The sequence below is a fragment of the Triticum urartu genome, unplaced genomic scaffold (assembly GCF_003073215.2).
Source record: "Triticum urartu cultivar G1812 unplaced genomic scaffold, Tu2.1 TuUngrouped_contig_6368, whole genome shotgun sequence".
In the NCBI taxonomy this organism is placed as follows: domain Eukaryota; kingdom Viridiplantae; phylum Streptophyta; class Magnoliopsida; order Poales; family Poaceae; genus Triticum; species Triticum urartu.
In genome coordinates, this window is record NW_024117125.1 from 198 (window position 1) to 5033 (window position 4836).

General features: G+C 45.2%; 1 long non-coding RNA gene across 4 annotated transcripts; it reads right to left on the reverse strand.

The window, feature by feature from the left end:
* Positions 1–774: 774 nt before the first annotated feature.
* LOC125530509 lies at positions 775–3918 on the reverse strand. 4 transcript variants are annotated; one of them, XR_007292955.1, is made up of 4 exons: positions 3397–3918; positions 2746–3272; positions 1310–1561; positions 775–1177 (listed from the first exon to the last, which is right to left on the reverse strand). It is a non-coding gene; the product is annotated as an uncharacterized LOC125530509 (long non-coding RNA). The 4 variants fall into 4 exon arrangements; XR_007292954.1 differs by having other exon boundaries at positions 777–1177; positions 2746–3102; positions 3222–3916; XR_007292953.1 differs by having other exon boundaries at positions 777–1177; positions 2746–3102; positions 3397–3915.
* Between the last annotated feature and the right edge of the window lie 918 nt (positions 3919–4836).

Below are 4836 nucleotides of genomic sequence, written 5' to 3' on the forward strand. Positions count from 1 at the left end.
TCGAGCTTCGAGAGGAGAAAGTTTAAGTAGTGTGGCTCGGGCATTCCATCGAACAACTCATGTGCATAGGAGGGGAGCTAGAGCACCACAAACCCCTCCCCTCGCCGGCCAGAGAAAAACAGAGCACTGGAGTGCTCTGCTCGCGGGCGAGGGTATATATAGGCACCTCATTGGTCCCGGTTTGTGGCAAGAACCGGGACTAAAGGGGAGCCTTTGGTCCCGGTTCAGGCCACCAACCGGGACCAATGGTGGTGGGCCAGGAGCGAGGCCCATTGGTCCCGGTTCGTCCCACCAACCGGGACCAAAAGGTCCAGACGAACCGGGACCAATGGCCCACGTGGTACGGCCGGCCCCCTGGGCTCACGAACCGGGACCAATGCCCACATTAGTCCCGGTTCTACACTGAACCGGGACTAATGGGCTGAGCCGGCCTGGACCATAGCCCTGTTTTCTACTAGTGACTCCTGCATGAGTCAATCACAACAGGTGTTTTGTAAAAAAATGCATCTTGATGTTCCGTGCAATGCACGGGCATCTTGCTAGTTAAATCTGTAAATCTCCAGTATGCCCCCTGCAAACCCGTGACCTCCATCTTGAGGAGGGGCTGGTGCCATCAACCATACCATTCCAGAAAGTGAAGCTGTGACAATGTGTGGTGCTGTGATCCTCTAGCTAGTTTTACTATAACAGAGTTCTGCTTACTAACTAGATCAGCAATGTACAAACATATGCTAAACTTGTTCATTGACAAAATAGGTTGTGCATGCTTCTTATGTTCCATACTAAAGGTGATTGCCATATTTGTCAAGGATGATTATGGCTGAGGCATGGTAATGCACTTGTAGCAACGCGTGCAAAGCGAGCAAGAAATTCATATAAAGCAGGCACTGTTCCAAATTGAGCCAATTCTGGTTTTTGAAGATATACTATACATAATTACTGCCCATTTTATACGGCGCCATACACTGCCTAAATAATCAGAACTATGTTTGAGGCGCGGGTCATGTACATCTTGAGCTCCGGATTCACGTTCTCCTCGTCCCACATGGACCCCTGGATGTTCTGCACCCACTCGAAGTAGCTCACCATCACTCCGCCGGAGTTGGCCACGATGTCCGGTAGGATCAGCACGCCCTTCTTTGCCAGAATCTTCAGCGCGAACATGTACACTTCTCTACTGTCAGTCAATGTGTGAAATGTGTCAACAAACGCAGCTCAGTTTTGTGCCAAAAACTCTAACTGAGCTTCAGAGCATTAATCTCATAGAAGATAGGGTGAAGTGAGCTGGGACGAGGAAGAAGAAGATTACTTGTTTATGACTCCTCCCAGAGCTGCCGGGATGAGCACATCGCACTCTTCCATGAGCAGCGAGGTCGGGTCGACGGCATCGCCTTTTGTCGGAGCCCTTGATCCCGCGGTTCTCTGCCGAGTGCTTCATCAGCTTGGCTATGTCAATGCCATTGGAGTTCTTGACAGCCCCTGTGACATCTCTGATGGAGACCACCTTGCCACCAGCTTCAGTGATCAATTGGGCAGCTCAAGAGCCAACATTGCCAAATACCTGAAAAAGGCAAGAAGACAATAATTGCTCATCTGTGCAAATGTAGGCGAAGAAACATAGTTCTGTCCTTGCTCCACAATGTATGGCGCCATCTACACAACGATGATTACTAGCATTGTGTAGGCATGCGTGTATATATTTGGCAGAATATATTACTTGTGGGTGCTCATTGTTTGCTCCTTTCCCCTTTAATTTCAGCGCGTGAGGTGGGAGATTAGAAAGATACTGACAGATCAGGCACAGAACTTTGGAATTGCCATTGATGGTGTCTCCATTGTAAGCCTAAGCTTTGACAAGATGCTTGTCTCTAAATTATAAATGGGGAACACCTTAGCTTTGTGTGAAAATTAAAGAGATTGGCAAAATTTTCTCTGGCATTTTAAATGCGCAAAAGACCAAAGAAAAAGCAAATAATCTTAGTGAGTTCAGATAAACACAGAGAATTACCTTAAGAAGAGTTCAATTGCAATATCTTGAGATTACACTAAAATTTAAAGCTGGATGGTCAGTCTAGTCCCAGAACAACAACCATCTTTTGGCAATTGAAACATCTGCTTACAGATTTTAAGTTTTAGGAAGCAGCCATGGATTTCACCTTGAAACATCTGCTTACAGATTTTAAGTTTTAGGAAGCAGCCATGGATTTCACCTGGAAAAGAACATCGAAGAGAAAAAAACAACGTCCTACAACTGCTCCATTGGACACTATGTTCTTCCCTCCGTCTAAACAATTTCTGGAAACTGTCACTTTCCTAAACTAGAAGGGTTGCAATAGCAAATTTCTACTTAGTGAGCAAGTGTAGATGATTTTGGTCCTTCTGTCTTGTTTCAATCAGGTGCTTGACAAAAAACAGTTCATAAACTGATATTACACTTGGGATACCAGACTAGTATTACTTCAATTTCCCCTCAATCAAATCATGATATTTGTGGACATAGCTTACTATTTGTGAAACATAAGAAAACAGGGACATTTAGGAATGAAAAGGTGGTCTTGGCATCAACAAGTATAAGTAGCTTTTACTTAACATCGACTCAAAGATCAACTCCAACAGTGAGGTTCAGATCTACTTCAGTACATAAAAAAGTTTTAGATGTAGTTCATTATCTAAAAATATTCATATGTTATTAAACAACAACATTCAGATCAAGATTGATAGTGACCAAATCAGAATCTTGCATACCAGGTTGAGGTCGGTTTCATCTTCAAAATCTTCAAGCATGTGAGAGATGTCGATCGCGGCATCCTTAAGTTGCTTCAGCCACAGAAGCATGGACTTATGCTTGATAGACTCCCTCTCAGCGTCGCGGAGCACAACATCCACCGACTCCAGCGTCATCTTCATGTTCTCCAGATCGTTCCTCATTTTCCTGTGCAGCTTGATCTCGCCTGAAATGGTAGAATTCAAGTGTTCTATTGCCACCTTGATGACTGCCAAGGCGAGCATGCCCCTGAGTGCATGTTGACATGGCTAATGCCTGTCGAGTTGGGCTGTGTGCTGAATAGTAGATTTGTCATTGAAGCTCCGGCCCTTATCAATCTAACAAAACATTGGAAGCAAAAAAATCGAATCAGTAACTGAAGAATCAGTCATGACCTGTTTTACATAATACAGATATCACAGACTTGCAAAATCTTAGACAAAAGGGAGTTGCCCACCTGCTCCATTAAGCATAACGAAGCAACATTCAGAACTTAGTTACATGGCCACTGTGGAAAGCTCATGTGCTTCGTCAGATACTTTTACAGTTTCCAACAACTTACCAGAACTGAAGAGCAATGGAAGCCGTGAACTTACAAGGAATAAGGTAGAGTAAGACTAAGAGATATGGACCTGTAGACGGTGCTGCGCCGGGCTCTCCACAGATCCGGCCTGGATTACGCCAGCAGCAGCGTGATCCGGCAAGGTCAAGTGCCTCTTGGACGCCCATCGGTCCACCATCGCGCGCTGCACGACGAGGCGGCGACCTCCTCGACCATCACGGGGCCACCGGTGCCCTTTCTCTCCGCCTCCTTCGTGACGCCATGGCCGAACCGGTGCAAGGTGCTCTTGCTCTTCCTCTCGATGGCTAGACCGCCGAGCGCTCGATCTAGCTCTTGACGGCGAGGAACCACGGCTGCATCAGACGTCGGTCCTCGAGCCCCTGGGACCCCTCCGCTGCCGCCGCCGGGGTCATCGGCTCCGCCTCCTCGCCCCAGCGGTCATCCTTGCCGACCCCCTCTGCCGCTGCCACCGCCACCACCGGGGTCACCGGCGGCTCCGCCCTATCCTACCCTGCTGCTTCGAACAGATAGGGCTCGAACAAGTTTTCTTGAATCAGGAGCGACCCAGATCTTTTTTTTTCTTGAATCAGGAGCGACCCAGATGTGTCGGGCCACACAGCGAGGTGCGAACAGGATTTGGCCTTACTAAAATTGGACGAAACTACCTTTTTAAAAAATGACTAGCCGCATCTTAGTTTTGTAATGGTCCCACCACTATTTGTAATTTTAGCCTTGTAACTCTAGTTTCTACACCGTTTGATCGTAGTGGATGAACGGTCCATAAAATCGTCAACCACCGTAACAGTTTTGTAGATAAATGATAGTAGTACTAAAGTGAGGAAAGAAAAAGATAAAAAGATGGACAAATAATAAGTTTGAAAAAGCAATTTGACTAGCGCGCGGATCGTGCCAAATCACTAATTCAGTACAACTACGTTAAGCAAGTGTAGGGAGAATGCACCAAGTGCTCTAATGTGAACTACAAGAGTTTGAAAAACTCAGTCACTTTTAACTGTTTATATTCCATCGATCACAAAAAGGTATTCCAATAAATGGACATATATCAGGATGGAATTTCTCCCCCACGCATAAGATTTGGGGACACTGTTGTAAGATCCAAATGAGCAGTGGCGGACCTAGAATATCAGTCTTGGGGTTGCCAGTGTTCAAAACTAATGAAAATTTATACTATATATGGTATAATTTGATCTAAATAAGTCATTATCTCGATAATTAATCTTAGAATGCATTAACTTGTCAGGTATTCAGTGTTACATATATAGTAAATTCATTTTGCAATTTTGGAGGGGGGTGCCATGGCACCCACGGCACCCCCCCCAAATCCGCCACTGCAAATGAGGCGATACATAAGCCATGTAAAAAAATAAAACCTGTGTTGACAAAAAAATGATGATTGAGCTTTTCTTACTAAACCTTTTGTTACAAATAATTTATTATTTTAGTAGAACTTGATAGTGGATTGTATTGATTAAATAAGAGTCACATTACA